The following is a 23,709-nucleotide window of genomic DNA, read 5'->3' on the forward strand; positions in this document are numbered from 1 at the left end:
TCAGACTTTTAAATTTTTACTCTAGTTTTTATGCGTTTTTAGGCATGATATTTCATTTCCTTGGAAATAAAAAGAACACTAAAAGCAGTAGTTCTCCGTGTAGGGGGCGGTGGTTTCACGGCCTCGGCCGGACATTCAGCAATGTCACAGCTCAGGGGAAAGGGTGTGGCTGACATTTAGTGGGTGGTGACCAGGGGTGGTGCTCAGCACTCTGCGATGTAAAGGATAGTCCTTTGCAATCATCTAACCCAAAATGTCAATAATGCCGAGGCTGAGAAACCCTGACTTTAAGGAAGACATGGGAATTTAAAAAAAAAATTTTTTTTAATGGCATGAGCAAAGAAAAACAATTAGATAAAAGCTTCATAGGTTAATTCATCTGCAGAAAACTCAACACCACCATGACATTTTTGATCGTTTGTATGTTTAGTTTTTTTTTTTTAATTTCAATACAGAGGGTCTCTTGTCTTTGGACGTGTTCGCATGTACATGTGACAATCTGCCACTGACCGAGGACCTTGGGTCAGGGGACAGGTTGGGGCCCATCCATCTGGTTCTTCGGGGAGTACAGAGTCATTTAAGTAGGGTTGGAAAAGAACTGGATTCTTTGCATAATGTTACAAGAAGTTATCTCAAATGGGCAGTGAGGGAATCTTAGCAGGACCCTCCTCCCCTCTCCGTAGGGCACAGAATAGGACATCTTCTAGTCCTCACGGGGGTTGGCTTAGGGAATGTGGTGTCAGGAAAAGGGGTGGCATGTTGGGAAACATAGCTGTGTGGGAGCACGTCACCAACCAGGCTGGGGTGGGGGGGTAGCAGCGTGAGAGGGTGAGCCTGGCATTGACCTGTTGTGTAATCATAGGCAAGTCCTTGAACCACTCTGACCCTCAGTTTCCTCTTCTGTAAAGTGGGGCTCAGAAGAGGCTCTGCTTCCTGACAGGAGTCCACAAGATCGTTTCCGGAAGGCCCTGATCAGGGGAAACACTCGCTCCACATTGGCTATTGATAGTGGGGATATATACCCCATCCACCCGCTGCACCGTGGTTACCTGCATCAAAAGCATTATTTTCTTCAGTTAATTTTTCAACGTTTTTATTGCGCTGTCATTGACATAGAACATGGCGTACGTCTAAGGTGTAGTGTGTTGATTTGCTACCTTGATAGAGTGTAATACGGGGACCGCCCTAGCTTAGCTGGCACCCCCGTCATCTCACACAATTACCATTTCATTTTTGCGGTGGGAACATAAGAGATTTACTCTCTGGGCAACTTTCCGCCATATAATATGGTCTTTGAACTATAATCGCCCTGTGGTACGTTGGATTCCCCACAACTGAGTCATCTCCTAACTGGAAGTCTGTACCCTCCGACCGACCACCCTCGCCCCATTCCCCACCCCGCAGCCCCTGGTAGCCACCATGCTGCTCTCTGTTTTCAGGTGTTGGGCTTTAGAGCTTATGGAGTTTGAAGGCTACCAGACAGGCTGCTTAAACATTTGCGATGGAATCAGAGGCTCCCAAGACCTCAGCTTTGGGAGAGGACGGACGCGATGCTTCTGCAGCCTGCATGGGGCTTTGTCTCTGCCGTGGGTCGCCCCCTCCTCTTATTTTCCCTTTTCCCTTCCTCCTGGTAAAATCTAAGCCTGTTAAGTTGCAGGGCGAGGGAAGAAAGGCGGGAGGCAGGGGTTCTGGAGGGGCCAGACTGCTCCCATTCCTCTTGGGGAAGGAAGCCTAGCGCGGCAGGAAGCGCCCCGCCACCGACCACCCGAGTCCTGCTGCTTCTCAGGACTGTCCTTTGACCCCTGCCGGCTGGGCTGCTGGGGGCAGGGGCTGTAACCTTACAGGTGACCCAGAGCGCTGTCTGCGTCTTAAGGGCTTCCTCAGAGCAACCAGAAATGACGCACCCACGAGAGAAAAGGGGGTGGCTCAGCTGCCAGGACGATGCACTTCTTTGCTTAAAAAAGCAGAACTTTGTCTTCAAAATATGCGTGGCCACCCTAATGAAAATGTGTAAGCATCACCAACAGAGGCAGGATTTGTGTACTAAAGGGAGTGGTGGTGGCTCTGGTTATATTCTTCTTGAAAGCTGCTGTTTAGGTGGGGCTCTCCCGGCTTCTCTGCTACGGGATCATTTTATATTTTTGGAGAAGACACAGTAGTATTTCTTGAGTCCCTATATAAGAAGCCCGTGTGCACCGTAGGAAAAACTAGGAAATGTAGGCACGCACAATTGAAAGCACCTGGAAATGACCACTTTTCACATCCTGGGATAGATCTGTCCGCACTTTTTCTCTCTCAAGTATTGCATGAGTGGTGAGCATTTATTTTGTTTTGACCTGATTCAAGTGGCCTGTCAGCCACGCCACCTTCAACCTGCTGTAATTGCTCAGCCACTTCTGCAGTTTTTTGTTAAGTTTGGTAAGGTTTATTCGTTTTACAGAACTGATGAAAAACTTAATAAAATGCATTCCCACATTCTAAGGAGGAAGGGAATGGGATCTGTTTAAACCAGCAAATTCTTTGCTGGTAGGAACCTGTTCTACGTAATGACAGGTTTGTCTCGTTTTAACATACGGCCCTTCTTTGTAGGCAAGAAACTTAAGCTCTGTGTTGTAAAGCAGGGTGTGTCACTGGGAGCAATGTCAGGCGGGTGGCCCATGGCCCAGAAGCGCACGGCAGGATTGAAGAATGATTCCTGAAATGCTAAGTCCTCCTGTCAATTTTCAGGGGGTTCCCTGTGGTACCTCCAGTGAGGACCCACGATCTGTCCAGCAAAGATACCTGCAAAAGCAAAGCTCTCTATTTAATAATCGCTGCCCAGGATATTTGAATGGGAATGTCCAGTGCAATAAGGGACAGGCCATTCTGGTGTGGTCCTGGCCTCCATGGCCTCAACAGACAATTGCAGCGTCTGACGTTGCTTCCAAGAGCTCTGTGATTCAGTTAATCAGGACATGCCACGTGACCACACCACTTCTGTGGGTCAGAAGTGGTCAAATACTGGCAGTTTTTTTAGTTCCATTGAACATTATCCTACCTCTGTGTCCCTTAAGACTTCACTGTGCCTTTTCTAAGAACAAAGACATTCTCTTAGGTAACAACAGGCCAATTAACAAAACCCGGACAATGATGTAATATGGGGCAGTTGCTTGATCTAATCTATGGCCCCACAGTTACATCCTCATTTTAAAGGTGGGGCCGAGGAGGCTTAGAGAGATTTCACAAGTCGACTGAGGTCCCAGCTAAGGAAGCAAAATGCCTACAGCTGGGTATTCTGACCCAAATCCGTGCTCCGGTCGCATGCTTCAACCCTCCCGGCGCCTAGTGGAACTGGAGAAACATTTACAATGGGTAGAGATCAGAATATCATCCCTTTATTTTGAGCCCCACTTACTGGTAGGGGCCCAAACAGGAAGAATGTGGAATTCAAACCGGGATCATCTCTCCTAATAAGACACGGTACAACAATTTCTCTCATCAACTTGTTATGTGGGGAGTTTTAAATCCACCCAAATACTGCAACAGTAGGAAAAATGAGCAGCCCCCTTACTCCTCACCTGGAATCCTCCAGTGAGAACTTTGGCCACATTGCTGATTTCTGCCTGTCAACTCTCTCTATACACCAGTATGTATTGGCAAAAATAACCATATAGAGGTATCCACGGAATATAAATCAGATATACCTGCAACTTATATGTTCTGGTATATGTAGGTATATAATGTGATATATATAATTACATAGAGAGATACTTCTATAGAATTATTTTTTATTAATCCATTTGAAACTGAGTTGCAGTCATCCTGCCTCTAAATCCTGCCTCTAAATCTTTTACCATGTATCTGCTGAGAACAAGGATATATTCTCACATAACCACAACAGAACAATCAATCAGGAAATTTACCATTGATACAATTCTATTACTTAATCAAAGTCCATGTCAAAGTTTTTTCAGTGGTTCCAATAATGCATTTCTTCACATCAGGATTTATTCTGCAATCTAAGATGTGTTGTATTTAGTGACTAAGTTCCTTCAGCCTCCCGGAAGGGAGAACAGCTACCCTTAGCCTCTTTCCTTTTCAGGCTTTGGACGTTGCTGCTGGGGCCAGACAGCGGGATTGTAGATGCCTCCATGTGGGCTTGTCGGAGGCCTCCTCATAAGGGGGTCTGGCTGTGCACTTGGGGCAGGAAGAGGACACACATGCTCTGTTGTCACTGTCTTTGTGCATCTAGAGGGAGACATGCGATGGCAGAGACGGAGAGCTGCCTGTTCAACAGGTACAGTCTTGGAAGAATGAATCTTTTTCTCTATTTTAACTCGCTACTGCATGAGTCAAGTCATTTAGTCATTTACTACTGACTTCGTAAACGAGTCCTGTGTTAACTTTAAGAGACAGGACTTGAGGTGGAATTAGACCAATTAAAATAGGTGAAGGGGGTAAAGAGGTACAATCTTCCCATCATAAAATAAATTGGTCACAGGGATGAAAGGACAGCACAGAGAACGTAACTCATCATATCGTAATACCTTTGTACGCGTGGTGACAGATGGTAACCACCATTATAAGTGGTGAGCATTCAGTAATGTATGTAATTGTTGACTCACAAGGCTGTACACCTGAAACCAATATAATATTATATATCAATTAACTTTCAACTTAAAAATTTCAAAAATAATGGAGAACCCACAAAGCCGCCTCATCCTTCACTTTCTCTTGGCAGATGCATGTTTTTAAGAAACCCTACCCCATTTTCTGCTTCCTGCGTCCACAGTAGAACAGACTACTGCGGTTCCTGCCAGCCTGGGGGTGCCTCCACCACAGGAAAGGGGAACTCACACGCCTCAGAGCTGTGTGATTCTGGGCTTGTTGAGAGAGTGAAACAACTCATTATTGCTAGAGTGCCAGTCTTGGAAGAGCAGGTGGCCATCAGCGTCTGCGGGCGGCAGAGTTTCGATTTCTTATTCACCTGTCATAGTCCTCTTCTCTGTACAGGTGAGAGGTGGATGGGAACTGGGGGTGCAGGTGAAATTGTGCTCTGTCCCAACTCTGTAATTAAATAGTTGTGCAACTTTGGGAAAACCGCTTATCCTCCAAGTCTCAATTGTACAATCTGTAAAATAGGAGTGATCGTCGAGCCGTCTGCCAATCAGGGAACTCAGGTCAGAGAAATGTGTTTGTTTAAAGGAGTCAATTCCAACTGTATTGAAATAACTCAGTTTTAAAAATAAGCCGCATCTGACGTCAGATAATAACTTTACATATTTAAACCACACACTCAGTTCTCCGTCACCCTGCACCCGCCATCACTTTGCACCAGTGGGTCTCACCTCGGGTGCTTCTGTCCCCCAGGGTACATGTGGCAGCATCTGGACACAGTTTGGGTGGTCACCCTGGGGGATGTAATGTCATCTAAGGATGCTGCCACCACCCCACAGGGCACAGGGGAGCCCATCCCACCCAGAATTCACTGCTGAGGTGGAAAACCCCTGCCTCTGGATCATTCATTACCATGTCAGACTCAAAGATACTCAACATTTTATTGCAAATCTACTGTTTCTCAGGCACTGGGGGAAATTCCATTTAGCTCATAAACTCCTTGAGAGATGCATGTGCAGCAGCGGTTATGACCTCAGCTGTGTTACTTCAGCCTGCCTGTTGACGCTGTGGGTGGTTTTCACATGTGGATGACTCACGGAACCCCTAAATGGTAACAACGTGCAAACCCATAGTACATTTCCTAAAATAGGACGTCAACACTGTTCTGACTAAACCTATAGTTAAAACGCTCTAATAAGGGTCAAGCTGAGTCAAGCTACAACCTTCCCAACTACATAAAAATGAAAGTGAAAGTGTATTCTCGGTTTTTATTTTTAGAGAAATGAGATCCTGCAAAGATAATGAAGATGAATGTCTCCCAGTTAAAGCAGACACAGCACCTTCTTTCCCGTGACGAACCTCTGTCGTTAGCCAGTCTTACCTCTTTTCTGTCCTAGAAGCCGACAAAACTATCTGCTTTCACCTCGGGAGGAATGACCTAATTTTACAAGATTGCAAGAAGCAGGTGAGGTTTTCAAGTTCATGGGTTTGAACCCTGCTTGGACCAAAGTCATCTGGAAAGAGGTCATCCTCAAAATAGACTAGTGCAGTATGAAGTGTGATATTTCATTGCCATGTACAATGTATTAGTTATATATTGCTGCGTAACAAGTTACCCCAAAACCTAGTGGCTTAAACTACATTTGTTATCTCCAAATTCCTATGCGTTAGGAATCCAGGGGGTCCTTCACTTTCACTACGTGCTCCGCTGAAGGGCCTCTAACAAGGCTATAATCAACATGTGGGGATGCGGAGACATTGCCACCTGTATCCACTGCTTGAGGGGAAGAGAAATAATGTAGATGCTTTGGTAAACATCTGGCAGTTCCTCAAACGTTTAAACAGGGAATTACCATATGTTCCAACAATTCCACTCCTAGATACATACCCAAGAGAACACACATCAACACAAAGCCTGTTCATGAATGTTTATAGTGGCCTTATTCACAGTAGCCACATGGAGGCCTCTGGTGCTGAAGCCTAGTATGGAGGGCCACTGACCCTAATCTAGGGGCCCAGAAAGGAGGCACTGAATGCACACTTTCCCCTTGGTGTGGAGTGTGCACTGGTAGAAAAGCCCAAGGGAGCTATACCCAACAGTGCAAATTTTCTGCAATTCCCGAAGCTGGGATCCTGTCTCTGCTCATAACAGGTGCCCAAAAGGTGTGTGTGCACCGAGTTCCTTTAATCCGATGGTGGTTCCCTGAGGCAGTCACTGAGTACCAACCCCGTCCTACAGATGAGGAAATTCACAAGGAAGTGGCTCTTGAATGGAAATGGTTCCCGCCATCATTTTGAAGGCAGTGCCTCCCTTGCTGGTTTGGAAATGGTTCTTTCTGCTCCGCCTCCCCTTCCTGGCCTGCAGTCAGTGCTGGGTCAGGAAGCAAAGGGCACCACCAGAATGGCTATCGTCAAAACCCAGGACGTGACCAGCGTCAGCAAGGATGTGGGGAGATGCTAACTCTGGGCATTGCCGGTGGGAATGGAAACTGGTGCGGCCACTGTGGGATTCGTTGGCAATTCCTCAGAAAAATCAAACACAGAATGACCATATGATACAGCAACTCCACTTCTGGGTCTATCCTTGAAGGAGCTGAAAGCAAGGCTTTGACGACCCTGAGATCTTTGCACACCCATGTCCATAAGAGCATGACTCACATGGGCCAAGAGGTGGGAGCAGCCTGAGTGCCCACTGACAGATGAATGGATAAACATAATATGGGCCATCCACGTGCTGGACTATTACTCCATCTGGAGACAGAGGGCGGAGATGGCTGCGCGACATGCAAATGTACTTAATGCCACTGAACTTAAACCTGGTTAAGATGGCCAATTTTATGTTATGTATATTTCATTATAGTAATTTTTTTTTAAGGTGACGGTAGCCACATTCAGAGTGGGTTTTGTAAACGGTTCTTTGGTTCAGGAACTAAAATGCTTGTTCCTATTGACACATCGTTAACTGCTTCACAGAACAGCACCGATATCGCCATGAGATTGGAGATGGCCCCGGAGAGAAGAAGAATCCTCTTGGAGGGTAGGGGCCAGGCCGAGAGGCATGGCACCTGTGGGTTCAGAGGGCTACAGCAGACACTCCAAAGAAAAAGGGATCATGAGAAGGCAGGGGCATTTGGGGGAAGCGTGAAGGGATGCAAGGGACTGAGAAGAGTTAGACACACAGCCCTGGAAAGTTTAAAAAGTTTATCATCTATTTCTTATTTTAAAAATACAACGATAACGTCATGGCTAAAAAATCAACATCTTTAGCGGTACCTATTCCAAATAGACCCTGTTCCCTTTAACTTTTCTACAGACTTGCACACAAATAGTCTGCCAGGGCAAAGAAAATTCTCTGTATTTCTAGTGCCTGGGACCTCTAATTCCAGCAAAATACAACAGAGTAGTCCCTTATGCTTATTTCAAGGCTTCCATCTCGTGTGGCTTGACTAGCAGCCTAGGTCAAGCTCACTGCCTAGCGGCCCCTGGGTACTTGAGAATAGGCATTCTTCCGTTGCTGGGTGGAGGGTTCTATGTATGTCCAATAAATCAGACTTCCTAATTGGCTTTTCAAATATTCTATTATTACACACATGTGATTGAGAGAGGAAAGCTGAGGTTTTTCACATCGGTCAACCACAGAAATTCTGATTCGTTAACTCCTGAGATGACCAGGTAGATCTGACATCCGGTTGATTTAGTCACGCACAGAAACGTCCTCATGAGCTACCACAATGGCATGAACAAATGACAAAGCTTGCAAACCCATGATCCCTCTCGCCAATCACTCTCAGGTCGAAGAGGAAATCAAACCTGCCATGAGCAGGCCGACCAAGGAGCCCAGGGCAGAGAAAGAGGTGGGACGTTGTCTGCTTTGACACGGGGTCTGAGCATGGCACTTCTTGGAGAGCAAACGTGCGGGTGTTAAGCGCTCCACTCAAATGAGGGGAGAAGAGAAAAAACATGCACACAGACTGAGTTAGAATAAGAGACCGGAGGACCAAGCAGAGTAAAAGCAGAAAACAAATGCCAAAGAAAAACAAAGACAGATGAGTCCGTAGATCAGAGTCTTTGGAAAGATAACAGACTAGCCATCATCCCAAGTTTGCTAAGGAAAAATTAATTTGGGGAAGACAAACATTAATGGCATGAGGTGAGAGGAAAGGCCGTGAGCAACGTCGCAGAGGAATTTTTAGAGCCGCCGTGAGAACATTGTGTGTCATCACCTGGAAATATCGTGTGGGATCTCAGGTGAAAAAGTTGCTTTTTGGCACAAATGGAGCTACCCACACTGACTCAGATACCAACCAGAGAATTAGACAAATGTCTCGATGGGGCCTTAAGAGAGTTTTAAGAAATAAAATTCCAAGTATGCTGTAAGATCTAGGACTGGATGTATTTGCTGAAGAGTCGTTTCTAAAAATTGAGAAGAGATATTTGCTAGGAAACGTTTCCAGAATATAGAATTAGTAGGAACATTTCTGTTATCTATGAGGTTAACGTGAGTCTGTTACCAGCGCCAAAAAGAATATATGAGCACACACGCATCATAACTATCAGAAAATGAGATAACCTTATGTCCTCGCATTTACTGTTCTGAGACTTTGCCAGGAGAACAATACGCTCACCGAAGTATATAAAGCATTTCACACGAATCAGCGTCCATTTTGGATGGGACAATATATATTGGATTAAGAGGATATCATCTTAACATGTGTTTTTTTCTGAATAATTAAAATTAAAAATGCTGTTCCTACCAAAACCTAGATCCTACTTAAAATAAAGACAATGAGTCTCAACTGCAGGTGGGTCGGGGCAGGCCAAGAGGATCACAGCCCTGGGGCCCCCCCACTCTGCGCAGTGGGGTTTCCTCCCCCGCAACAGCTCTGAAGCTACCAACACCGGGAATCGGGGCTGACGGTACAGGGTGTCATCTCCCTGGGGTGTTGTGGCATAAAGGGTGTCCACTTAAATGGGGAGCAAAGCAGTAATTTCTGCCAGTGCTAGAATTATTTGGCACCTTTTTTAAATTCCTAATTTATGAGATAGTGCAAAAAAAATAACAGGCAATAAAAGAATGGAGTGAAGGGGGCAGCAAGAGTATTTTGCAAAGCATGACATTGTTCACCAGGGAAACCCGACAGAAAATGTGAAGGGATCTTAGAACCAATGACGTCCAGTAGCCGGCCAACTACTACATAAACACGCCACCATGAGGCTTTTCAATAGAGTATCAGTGACACAAGATCATTACAGGGAAGCTATATATGATTCAACAACAGACTTAAGAGAAATGACATGGGATCTTGCAGACAAAAGCATTAAACTCTGCCAAAGAACATTAAAGCATTAAAAACAGGGCCATAGATTTCAATAGTCTCCAAAAATAATTATTACCAGCAGAATAATACAACTTGAAAGTGGCAAGATTTTTTTTCAAGTGGATGGCAAAATTACTTTGGAGGTTTCCTGGGAGCACGAAAAATTCAGGAAATCACTGAAACTAATTCAGAACAATAAGTGGGGAATGTGTTTTTCCAGAAACAACCGTTACAATTATTAATGAACTCAGTACCTTGAACATTACCATCTGCTGGAATTGCCTGAAATGCTGCCTCCTCGGTTCATCAGTTAGACCTTAGGATGCAAAACTGACATGGGCAATAGCCAAACACAGAATCGTACGAGTGCCCAGGAGGGTCAGAATCGACCTGCAGGGGATAAAATCTCAGATGACTGACCTCTTCGTCCTGGCCTGGCTTGAGCTCCAGGAGGCAGGAACACCCACCGTGCAGCAGTGACATCAGGCATTTCAGAGAGTAACCGGATGTCCTCGGGAGCCTTCTGCCCACACAGGTGGGGCGCAGGCCGCGGGACCTCTCTGTAGGGATATTAGCAATTACAAGCCTGACAGAAGAGACGTCAGCAGCCCCGGGAGTCTGTGAAAGGGACCCTTCGCTGCAGCCTCTGAGCGCTGACCTCATGCCAACGGGTTGTGTTTCTAAGGGACATCACGGGAGGTGATGCTGTGGCATCCCAGGAAGGACACGGGGCAGGGACGGTGGGGACGGTGGTGAAGGGTGCTCACTAAGCTTCCAGCCCGAGAGGAGGCCAGGAAACATGAAAACTCTCTTTCTTCCTTGGAAGGAAACAACTAAGTCAGTGGGAAGAGGCGAAATGACTTATGGACCCTTCTGGGAGGTGCAGGACAGAAAGCCTCGGTCCATCCATCCACAGATTCCCTGGGCTCCACTCATCATAATACTCACGCAGAAAATAAAGTAAAAAAAAAAAAAATACACTTACTGCTGGAAAAGGACATCGTTGCTAGGCTCACAGAGCCCAGTGGGCGGGGAAAATGTATAAAGGGGGGAAGACCCACCAATAACCACATTGCCATCCTTGCACGCACTGGGTCTTCATGCTCAAAAAGCAGGTGGGGTAATCCAAGCTGCGCACAAGGAGAGGAAACCCCAAAAGCAGAAAGAGGAAAATCACAAGGAGCATGTCTAGGCGGGTGTGGACCTATATCATGTCTATGCATGCACACATGCACAGGCGCGTGTTATTGTTGGACCAGAGAAGCAACTCTGATGCCCCGGGCACCTTAACAAAGTCTCTCTCTCCCCCCTGGAAAGATCAGGATGCCTCTCTGCCCCGGAGCTGAGCGGCTGAGGTCCTGTGTCCAGGAGGAAAACACAAGTGGGGAAATATATTGGGGTTCATCCTCTCCAGCCCTAGGCGCTATGCTGCCATCCACGTACATGGATTGCAAAGCCCCAGGACCACCTCGTCTTGGGAAGCCGGGTTCCAAGCCTGTGTCAACAAGCCACGTGCATGAACTGCTCTTTGCGGTGCTGCAGGTGAGCTGCATCCGAGGAGGCGACTTGAGGTGAACAGTGAAAGGGTCCCAAAGGCCCATGCCGGTCAGGGCTCAGCCAAGAACATTCCAGCACCACGCCCTCCAAAGTCCAAGACAGGGAGGGGCAGCCTCACCCACCCAGGGCCCAGGGCAGCCGCAGAACATTCTGTGTGGCCCATGCAGGCTGCATGCCAACCACGTGTGCAGAAACACCCACAAGCTCACGTGGGGAGGCGAATAGTCACGCTGAATTGAGAAAATCCCAAGTCAGCAGCTCAAGGCCAATGCAGAAATAAAGCTGCATTCTTACTTCCAAAAACTGGCCTCCTTTCCTATTCCTCAGTACTGATCCCAGGGATAAACACATTCTGATGATTCATTTGCACACCCACAACATGGGTCTCCTGCATCATTTATGCTGTTGGGAGAGCATGAAGCTGAGGGGAGATTCCTTTAATTTCCCACTTTAGAGCAGAGGATCCTATCTGGAGAGGCCCCCCATCTTCCCCACCACCCTAAATAAGGGTCACACCTATAGACCTGAATGGCCCTGGGGCCTTCTAGAAAAAAACAAATGGGATTTTTAGGGCTGCAAAACAATTCTGATTGATATTGTAATGATGGGCACAGAATACGTTTGTCAAAACCCATAGAATGTACGACACAAAGAATGAGCGGCAGGCGGGATGGGGTAGAGCGAGAGACATACGGGAACCTTCTCTACTTTCAACTCAATCTTTCTGTAAACCTAAACGTTTTCTAAAAAATTAACATCTGTTCATTTAAAAAAAAAAGTATTTCCAATTTGGTAGCCAACAGCCACGTGTCACTTTTGAACATTTCAAACGTGCCCAGTCTATGTTGTGATGTGTTGTGAGTGTGGAATACACAATGTGTTTCCACAGCTTTGAATGAAAAGGTAAACATAGACCATCTCAGGAATTTTTATTTGGACGTCAGGTTGAAGTGATACCCTGTGATTGCACTCTTACGTGCAATGCACGAAAATAAAACAAACAAAATAGAAATAGACTCATAAACACAGAGAACAAATCAGTGGTTGCCAGAGGGGACCAGGGGCCGGGGGGTGGGGGGTGGCGGGGAACGTGGGAATAGGTGACAGGGGTCAAGAGGTACAAACTTCTGGTTATAAAATGAGTAAATCATGAGATGAAAGTACAACATGGCAAATATGGTCAGTAATATTGTAATAACTTTGCATGGTGACAGACGGTAGCTATATTTACCGTGGTGAGCATCTCATAATGTATATAGTTTGTTCTGCTATGTTGTATACCTGAAACCGATATTATATTGTAGGTCAACTATACTTCAGTAAAACAGTAAATGAACAAATGAAAAAGGGAGTCTAGCAATGCATGAAGTTGGTACATTTCTCCACTCATGTATATTCTCTTTAATTTCTCTGTGAGATGTTACAGTTTTCGGCAAATGGCCTCTCCCGTCTCTGATTCGACTTCGTCATATCCCATGTTAATTAATATTTTGGGTCCAGAGCTTCCATTTATGGCACATGTCTCTAATGCTCCTTTTCCTGTAATTTCCATTTGACTTTGTTACTGTATCAGTTTTGGATATTTTTTACTTCCTGTGCTGTTCAGTCTCTAATTGCTATTAAATCTAATGCAGCTGTAATTTTATAGTATTCGGTCGAGGGGGGATCCTAGGGTGCCCATGTGAGCCATTTTACAGATTGCAATTTCCTGGTGGAATTTTTCTTCGTCTCTATTTGTTCCATCTTGTTCTCCATTTCTTCTACGTATGGTTCATTTTTAAAACTCCTTATCGGGTAACTGCAAACATCTCATTGTGGCTGCTTCTTATTTTTCTTTCTTCTCTTTGTTTAACTATTGGTTCAGAGATAACGGTTTTGTCGTTTGGCCTATCTAGCCACGCCCTGTTGGATGTCAGTCACTGTGTCATGAAATTCTGTAGGAGCCCAGGGGAAAGCATCCTGAATCAGAAACGGTTCCCCCTTTTACAAAGCGGTGTCTTCTCATTTTCAGCCAACTGGGGGCTGTGCCGGGCTGTACCCCTCATCCTCTGCCTCTAGTTCTGTCTTGAGTCTACAGGGTTTGTTTGTTTTTTTATTATTGAAATATACTTGATATACAACATCATAATGAATATGCATTCAGGTGTACAACACAGTGACTCGACAGTGAAATACAGGACGAAATACTTACAATGATAAATCCAGTTACCATCTGTCACCGTATAAAATTATTACAGTATGATTGTCTGTATGCCCGGTGCTGAATTACAGGGCTTTAATCTAACATCCGGGGACGCCCTCTGCTGCTCCTCCCCGGGGCAGGTCTCCAAATTTTATTGGTATTCTGAAAAACAAAATTCAGAGTTCAACAAATGTCTGAAGGGGGAGGTGACCGTGAGCTCAAGACCCCCATGCGCCCCAAAAATGTCTGCTGTTTTTTCCCCCCTCTGGGCACTGGCCATTAGGAACGTCACTCACATTTGTTGGATAATCACAACGTGCCCTCAGCTGTGAGGGGGACAAGTTCATGGACTCAGGACCTACCTCAGGGTGAAGGCTGCTGGCAAGTCTTCCTCCGTCTAAAATGTTCCCCACATTTCCCTTCTTAAGAATCTAAGGTCATTTTTTAAAAATCACCCGGGTAATTTTTAGGTAACAAGGATGCAAGAGGCAAATATGGATTAATTAAATTATATAAAAATGTCTTATGTCCTGAATTAGCATTTGGGAGGAAAAAAAAGATACAATTTATGTTAAAATGAGATGTGAAAGCGACCTAAATAGAATGGGATATTGACAGAGTCAAATTAATTTGACATTAAGAACAATAATCTCTTTCAAAGTAAGCATCTTTTTCTTGAGGGTCAGTATTAAACTCAAAACCCTAAGTAATCCCTCAGGCTAGGTCACCTCTGTAGAATTCAAGATAAAAATGAATAAAAATTGTAGTAAATAGAATTGATGTTACGAGGACAAGTCAAATTTCTTCTCCAAGGACGAGGAAAGTACCTTATCACGTGACACCCTGTCTCAAGAAGCACAAAACCGTTACCCTGCATTTGTGCTCTCAAAAGAGTTTATTTTAATAAACTACAAATTCTATATGATAAAGCATCACGGTCCAGAGCAAGAAACAGGACTGACACTGAAATGGGCAAGTAAAAGTGAGAGCTGCCTTGCAGTGTCCACTTCCCCCGGGTCGCAGCACCCGGCTTCTCCCACACGACCTTCTCCAATTCGTCACCTACTCCTGGGAACGTCCTTCTTGGCCCCTGGCAAGCCCGTCTTCCCTCAGGGCTGCTGCCAGCCTCTCTCTGGCCTTCTTCACCTTCAGGGTCTGTCTCCTGATATCTGCAGGTGTCACTCGTTCTCTGCAGCCGGGAAGGGGGAGACACAGCCCCACTCCGGGGATCATCTCTGCCCAACCTAACGGCGTTGCCGCCGTGGGCTCAGGGCTGGTGCCGACAGACTTTGTACCAGCACGTCCCAGGGGTTGCCCCGGACCGCCCAGGGTGGTTACTTTTAAGATATTTGCAAAGTCCAAAGTACTGCAAAGTTCTCCTTCCCTGCTGCAGGCCTGGAGCCCCTGCAGCCTCCTGCAGGCACAGATTTGCTCAGGCTTCTCCAGGCTGTCTTTCTGGGGACTACGCTTCACCTTGTTGCCCGGATGGGATGTTACCCTCGTGACTGGCCTTTCAAAAATGCAGCTGGTCAACCTTGTAGGGAGTGCAGACCTTTGACGAGGCTTCTGCCTGGTCCTCGCCAAATGGATTTGTCTTTTCTTCTCCGACTCCTGGGGCGGCATCTTTCTCTGGAGCATCCCCTTCTGAAAACAAAAGGAAATGGGGAGTGTGAATAAAATGGGAGATGAGGACTGCCGGCCCAGAGAGAGCTCTCAGCTCACTGGGATGGTCCACCCTCCTGTCTCCCTGGAGGGACGGGTCTGGAATCGCACTATGCATCATGATCGCCTGCGGGGTTGTTAAAACCCGGGATTTCTGGACCTTCACCCAGGTAGGTCTTGTCCGGGGACTAAGAATGTGCATTTTTGCCAGCATGGACACTGCAATTTCAGAGTGAGATCTTGGGACAGCATGAAGCAGACATAAGTCAAGGACAGAAAGTTCAAGGTCATTACCTAGTGTCAATTCCAGACCATTTCCCCTTCCACAATACCCAGTTACTCACCTCACTTCATCTGATCACGTGGGCTTTTTATAACCTCATGTCATCGCCAGAAGGGTGAATGCAGCACAAGATATTTTGAGAGAGAGAGAGACCACATTCACATAACTTTTATTACAGTGTGTTATAATTGCTCTATTTTATTGTTAGTTATTAGTGTGTTATCCCAAAAAGCCTCATATACAGCAACATACAACACCTGACTGTTCCTTAAACTTTAACACGAGGGAATAACTTTCAATCAGATGTCTTCTAGGTTCAGATCCACTATCTGCTACTTTAAAATAAGTGTTACAGAACGAAAAAGTATACAAGGGACACTCCTGTTGTCAGTGTGGATTCTGTACTCACCAGAATAGGTTGGCTCTGCAGGTAAGCCAACGCAGGTTCCCCTACGGCTGCAGAGTCACAGTCCTGACCCCTCTCCTGAGATGCAGACAGCCTGCAGCTTGCTGGAAAATGCAATGAATTCTGCCTCCGACTCCCCTTTTATAGAGGAAGGGAGTGGATAATCCAATCAGTGAATAATCCAGAGGAGACATTCTATCCCCTGGCAATGGGATTTGAGAGACTCCTCAGTCTTTATACAGAAACACAAAAATATGGGGCATTGACACTGTGAGATACTGTTGTAGCTGAAAAAGTTAATGCTATCTGTATTTGCAATTTCTATCGTGTTTTAATGTGTCCTTTTTCTCCCACCATGGATACAGTCTATAAAAATAGGATGGGTGCTTCTATGCACAAAAATTTCCATACAATTTGTGTTTTTATTAGGAAAAAATTAAATTTTTTATTTTAAATAATTGATGACAGAATATCAAAACTATTTATTGAAAGTCTATAGAATATATTACACAGACATTTTAAAAATTAATATTTGTGCATTTACATGTTAGCTAATTCCTGGTAAATTCAAGATCATTTCAACTTCACCTTTCCCTGTCCTTTGACCTGAAGGTAGTGTTCCTTTACTCTATTTACTTCACTGCCTTTGATTTAACTCATTTTTTCATTGTTCCCTCTATAAACTTGTCAGCTGCAATCATATACAAATCCTTGTGTAGTCGCATTAATGATTTAATTATGTATCCTTCACCTAACAGCATCTAATCAATTACTTTTACCACCTCCCCCACATGTTAATACCTGAAACACTTTCAATTCTATTTTTAACCTTCCCAACTTTTGTATTATTGTTGTAGTGCATTCTTACTACAAATATTTTCATCTCCATAAGAGATTTCTAGAATTTTCTCCTAAAACAAAGTTAATTTGTATTTCCTTTCCTTCTCTTTTCATTTCTTCCTGCATTCCTGGTTTTTGATCTGGAATTATTTTCCTTAATAATGCACTCTAGTATTTTTCCTAATTCAAGTCAGCTAACAGCAAAATGTTTCATTTTAAGCTTTTTCTTAAGTCATCTTTATTATGGACAATATTGCTGCTTGTATAAAAATCTGGCTTGACATGAGTATTTTTTTTCCAGCAATTTTTAAGTGGTGCCCTGTTACTGTCTATCTTATTTAATGTTTGTTTGGATGTCACCAACTAACCTTTTTTTGTTTGTTTATTTGGCCTCTGTATTCTCTAAAATCTGTCACAGTAACTTTGGTTTTGACACAATGGTTGACTTCTTATTTATACTGTGCTTAGGAAATGTTGAATTAATTTCACCTGTGTATCGATGTCTTTCATCAGTTTGGAAAATGCTTGTGCATCTGCATTCCTGACATCAGCTCTCCTCCTCGTTCTGTCTGTTCCCTTCTTAATTACACCCCACTTCTATTTTAACTCAGCCCTGAGCTTTCCAACTTTGTTCACCCTGTGGTTTTGTTGGGAGATTTGTTCTCCACCCATCTTGCAGCTAAGTAATCCAGGCTTTTGCTGGAATCAATCCCTTCTTAGTAACTTAAAATCTTACTTTCAGTGTGAACATACACATAATACATAGCTTACATTTTTAAAAAGATAGCAGGGCCGTTTCACAAAATGAGAAGATATTGTTATTTTGCTACAATGAAACTCAAATAAGTAGGAGAAAATTATAACTTGGACCATATTAAGATCTATGAAGAGCCACTATTCATCAAAACGTACAATAAGACAGGAGTGGATAAACCAGAGGGGGAGGAGAGATTTGCATTACCTACATCCGGGAAAGTACATCAAGCCAGATTATGTAAATACTTCTGTCAAATGATGCAAAGTACTGAAAACTTGCTAAAAACGGGTCAGACTGGAGAACAGGCACTCCCTAAAAGAGGATAAACAAATACTCAACTGAAATGTAAAAAAAATATTGAACCTCTTTAGATTCAGGGAAACCCTAATGAAAGTCATAGAGAGAGACTCTAATACACACATCAGTTTAGCTGAAATGAAGAATGTGGTCGTGCCACACGCTACCAAGGCTATGGGGCAACCGGATCACCCAGGCAGGGCTCCTCAGAGTTCACACAAGTAGAACCACTTTGGAAAATGGGAAGCAGCTACTAAAACTGTATACACGTTCCCTGTACTCAGACATCCCCAACAATGTGTGTGTGTGTGTGTGTGTGTGTGTGTGTGTGTGTGTGTGTGTGTCCACAGCAGATGTGCTGGTTCGGCCCCAACAAATGGCCTTGAAATAACTCCTTATTAATCAGAGCTTGTCAACAGGGGGATGGAAATACCCTGGGGATTCTTCCCCCAACGGAAGTCCACCCAGCAAGAGGAATTCCCTTACTGAGAGTAAGGATGGATCTCACAGATCTAATGTTGAGCCACACACACACATGTGGAAATGGCCCCAGGACGGCAAGCTCGCAATGATGATTCAAGGCTGCTCCCCAAACCACCCCAGGAAAGTCCCCCACAACCTTGCAAAGCAATGGTGGGATATTGACATTCAATATCCAGGCCTCAAGGGACGTGCAGGAGTTGCTATTCCAGATAGTTGTCAGAGTGATAGCCACATGCAGATGGCCGGGCACAGTTTTGCTTGGAAGGCTGAAACAGCTAGCAGCCTCCTCACCATTTGGGTCTCCCTTAGAGGCTGAGGACTCAGAGCTTTTCTCCCCCAGCCCCCGAGGGACCCTCAGCCAACCACCTCCAGGGGTCCAGCACCCCACTTCCTGATCACCCTCCTCCTCATACGTCTCTGCAGGGCCACTGTACCCAAGGGCTGCTGCCCGCTGCCCAAGCCCAGTCTGAGGATACACCCTCAGGAAGAAGAAAAGGACATAATTTATCTTTTTCACTGTCCTCAATGGACTCCACTTTGAAATGATGACATTTAGATGTCTCAGGTTAAATACAAATGTTATAAAAACCAATTCATCCATTTGTGTCTACTTACTTTTAGATGTGTTCTAGAACACTGTAAATTACATAGAACACATCATTGTGTTTCTATCGATCTTGGCTCAGTAAAACTGTGGTGTGATGGTTAATTTTATGAGTCCGTTAATCAGGGCTCAGGGACCCTGCAGAGCCGGTTAAGCATTATTTTCGGGTGTGTCCATGAGGGTATTTCTAGGAGAGATTAGCATTCGATTCTGTAGAGTAGGGAAAGAGATCCGCCCTCAGCAGTGTGGACGGGAATCATCCAATCTTTTGAGAGCCTGAATGGAACAAAAAAGCAAAAGTAAGGTGAATTGCTGTCCTCCTGAGCTGGGAGGTGCATCTTTTCCTTCCCTTGAGCATCAGAGCTCCTTTGGACTTGGACTGAATTACACCACCAGCTTTGCTGGTTCATCAGTTTGCAGACAGCAAATTGTGGGTCTTCTCAGCCCCTATAACGGTGTGGGCCAATTCCCTTTTCCTTTTCTTTTTTTCTTTGCATAGAAACCTTTGTATATATCTCTGCCCATTGGTAAGGACACAATTCCTAGAATGTGAGTAATTAACAGATAAAAAGGAATGACTTTTCAAGCAGTATGGAGGTTCCTCAATAAACTAAAAACAGAAATACCATCTGACCCAGGAATTCCACTCCTAGGAAGTTACCCTAAGAATGCAGCAGCCTGGTTTGAAAAAGACGATGCACCCCTATGTTTATTGCAGCACTACTTACAATAGCCAAGAAATGGAAGCAACCTAAGTGTCCCTCAGTAGATGAATGGATAGAGAAGACGTGGTACATATACACAATGGAATATTATTCAGCCATAAGAAGCAAACAGATCCTACCATTCACAACAACATGGATGGAGCTAGAGGGTATTATGCTCAGTGAAATAAGCCAGGGGGGAGAGAGACAAGCACCAAATGATTTCACTCATCTGTGGAGCATAAGAACAAAACAAAAACTGAAGGAACAAAACAGCAGCAGACTCACAGAACCCAAGAATGGACTAACAGTTACCAAAGGGAAAGGGACTGGGGAGGATGGGTGGGAAGGGAGGGATAAGGGGGAAAAAGAAAGGGGGGCATTACTATTAGCAGACATACATAATATAGGAGGGGCACGGGGAGGGCTGTGCAACACAGAGAAGACAAGTAGTGATTCTACAGCATCTCACTACGCTGATGGACAGTGACTGTAATGAGTTTTGTGGGGGGGACTTGGTGATGGGGGGAGTCTAGTAAACATAATGTTCCTCATGTAATTGTAGATTAATGATACCAAAACAAAAAAACTTAAAAAATAAAAAATATATAATATGATGGAAAAACACTGATGAAATGCTGGAATGTAAAGTTCATTAGCAACTGAGTAAAAACAAGTTTGAAATATGTGCACTGACTGATATGTGTGCTGACTACAGTAATACCGTTAGAGAAATAAGGAGAGATAATAGAATACATCCATTTAAGATTAGAATGTTGAAAAAGAGGGCTTATTAATCAGGACCTTGCCATTAATCCTGTTGAGAGGCTGCATAAATGTTTAAATGTAACTTGGGGGGAAAAAAAGCACAAGAACACTTTCTCCATAAAAAAAAAAAAACAAATGACTTTTCAAAGCCTCTTGTTATTTTAACTTATTACGGAAGCAACTATTCACTTTAATATATGTAGTAAATATTTCCAGAAAAGAGAGAAGCTGTACTGCATCCCTCTAACCAGAATAACTACTTTTATGACTTTTTTGCATTTCCTGCAATATTGATGTATTTATGTATCTATATCTGTAATGTTTATCCACACACACATACATCTATGTACACCGGTTTTCACAGAGTTGATTATAAAGCACATACACAGAAAAACATAAATAAAACCAGCTAAGGGATATGTCCAGTTTCTGGTTTCTCATGCAAGGAGTTTAGAAATTTTCAATCCATCCTAACAAGTAAAAACCTGAACACTGAAGAGTCACCAGCTCTTCTTAGAAGGATAAGAGAAGTGAGGTCACATGGCAAACTGCTGTCCCCAAAACTGGACAGACTTGCAACCACAATACACTGCAGCCCAAAACTGCCTGGGAACAAGTGCCCGGATAGGAGATCCTGGATCGTAACCGACAAGCCGCTGGGGGCTCCCTATGCACCAGTCCCAGAGTTAACAACTCAGGGGGGCCCCAATCATAGGAATGGCCCCATGATTTTGTGAGCTTTGCCTGAAGGCAGTTGAGCTGGTTCTCACAGTAAACATGGGTGGAAGATTCCCTTGTGCTTTAGACAGAGGGAGAGACAAAGAGGCCCTCTGGAAATACACAAGAGCATCCCTTCTTCCTCACAACACCTGCCTTCTAAGAAACCAGTTAGCTGGAACCACCCCGCTGCGGTTTTACTGGAACCTAATTAACCTGGGGGAAGGTAAATAACCAACTTCGGTCAGCCCTAGCTGTCCAAGTAGAAGCGAAATACTCAGCTGCAGCCCACTATAGCCATCTTGTCCCTCCTAAAGGGGGAGAAAAAACTGATAAGGAATGGCGGTTTCAAACTAATAAGGAATGGCGGTTTCTGCGGTCCAAATGCACAGGTGGACGATACTCCTGAGCCCGCATCGCAGCATTACAGAAAGCTTCCCAACCGTCGCCCGTCACCTGTAAATTCCTAAAAGCTTATTTACAGCAGTACCTTTACCCAGTGAGCGTTCTCTGGCTACAAATAAAAAATTACAAGGCATATTAAAAGGCAAAAGCACAGTTAGAAGAAAGAACACAGGCGTCAGAACAAGCACAGCACGGATGTTGGGACTGACCGCACAGGGAATATTCAGCAACCAGGACTGATGCACTGAGGGCTCGAAAGGACAGAGCAACCAGCCAGCAGGGCATCACCGCACACGGGGGAAGGGAAGTCCTGCACTCTGGTGGACTGAGGCACACTGAAATCACATACCCTCGTAGGGATGGCTCATCCCCACTATTACTGCCCTAGCTGGACCCGCCTGTTACTGAGACCGGGGTGAACAAGTCACATTAGACCTTCTAGGGAAGCCCGGACACTGATGGCACCAACCGGGGCTCACGCCCGCCCACCACCCTCCCACCCCACCAACACCACCACGCCCCCATGGACAAAACCTGCAGGCTGCGGCACATCACCCCTCAGATCCCAGATCCGCACCCCGCTGCCTGGGGCCGGAGGGACACCTGCCCGAACTCCCGCTGGAGGAGCCCCAGCTTTGGACCGACACTCGGCCCTCGGGAGAGCGCAACGCCGCAGGGCTGGCCGCTCCGACTGGCAGGGGACAGGCCCAGGACTGGGGTTCCACCTCACTCAGGAGGCAGGGGACCCTGACTATGGACAGGCGTCGGCGCCCCAGAAGCCCCAGTGAGCCCCAGACAGAACGGAAGGCCACCAACGCGGCACAGAGCAGGTACCTGGGTAAACGTTTGGGAGCATGGAGGGCACGTCGGGTGATGTGGGGGGAAGAGGGGAAGGCTTGTCAGCAGACAGACTAGGGGGACTTGGGGTCCCTGGCCTCCCAGGAGCTGGGACGTTTAGAAATTGAAGGAAGAGACAGGCATGTGGACCAGAGGGCTCACCCAGGGGGTCAGGTGGAGAAGCTGTCAGTTCACCCGTCTCGGGCGGGCTCCACTTTCCTTACAGACCCCACGCGCTCTGCATGGAGGGGTCTCCCCCATATGCCCAGACCGCTGTGACGGGGCAGTCTCCTAGGACTCCACCCCCACTCACCAAGAAAGGGCGCAGGCCCCGCATCTCTCCAGGTGCTCCCCCCAGTCCGCCTGCATCTCTTACCTACACACCCATTTCAGGCATGACACCACCTTTCACCCAGTTCTCCGGCCCAAGGACAGATGCATGCCTCCCTCTAAAAGCCCTCGAAAGGGCCAAGTCTTTCCTGTCAGCGTCACAACTCCCTCCCTCCCTACTCCCAGCTAAGGGGACGCCTTACAGGGTGGGTGGAAAGGGCGCCGACGGGAGGGCGTTGGGACCCATTGGCAGACGCCGTCCTCTGGTGTCCACGAGAGGCTGACCTCGGGCTTTAAGGGTGGGTGTGGGTGGAGAGCAGGCGGAGGACCGGGTACTTCGGTGTGGACACCGCAAGAGGGCTGGGGCAGCGGGGGCACCGTGCGCAAGTCTCACCGGGTGCATCCCTACCTTGCAGGTGGGCCGCCACCCAGCGGAACCCAGCAAGCTGTCGGTGGACAGAGCAGCAGCCCAGGACAGGTGAGGGGCTTTCGCAGCCTTTGTAAAAGTCAGCTGCCACCTACACCGGTGAGAGTCCGGTCATGGAAGGGGCGGGTGCCTCATCCAGAAGGTGTGGGGCGCTGTCTCCGATCTCAGGGGCAGCTGCCTGCGTCTGGTCCGCGCTGGCGGGGAACCTCTTCCTGCAGCCACACCCTGGACGCTGCGGTCCGCCCTTCACGAGAGACCATTCACTCCCCCCTCTGCTCCGTCCGCAGGGGCACAAGCAGCCGCAGTGCACCCAGCTTGGCGTCCTGATCCGCCAGTGGCCCTGGACCCGACCCAGGTAAGACCCTGGGCCCTCGGGGGGCGATGCGAGGGGCGGTGCTGCCCGGGCTCCGGGGCCCTAGGGTGGTCCGCGAAGTTGTCCTCCCAGGTGGGGACGGGTCAGGGCAGGGCAGCTTCAGGGTGGGGGCGGCACAGTTCCGGCTGGGGAGGGTGGAGGGGCTGGCAGGTGCCTCCCCGCA

The 23,709-nt window shown here is 46.2% G+C and overlaps 1 long non-coding RNA gene across 1 annotated transcript; it reads right to left on the reverse strand.

Annotated features, from left to right (window-relative positions):
- Nucleotides 1-14,479: 14,479 nt before the first annotated feature.
- LOC140845341 (uncharacterized) lies at nucleotides 14,480-23,666 on the reverse strand. Its single transcript, XR_012124121.1, has 4 exons — nucleotides 23,156-23,666; nucleotides 18,997-19,261; nucleotides 15,660-17,913; nucleotides 14,480-15,297 (listed from the first exon to the last, which is right to left on the reverse strand). It is a non-coding gene; the product is annotated as an uncharacterized lncRNA (long non-coding RNA).
- Nucleotides 23,667-23,709: the final 43 nt, after the last annotated feature.

The sequence above is a fragment of the Manis javanica genome, chromosome 13 (genome assembly GCF_040802235.1).
Source record: "Manis javanica isolate MJ-LG chromosome 13, MJ_LKY, whole genome shotgun sequence".
Taxonomy (NCBI): domain Eukaryota; kingdom Metazoa; phylum Chordata; class Mammalia; order Pholidota; family Manidae; genus Manis; species Manis javanica.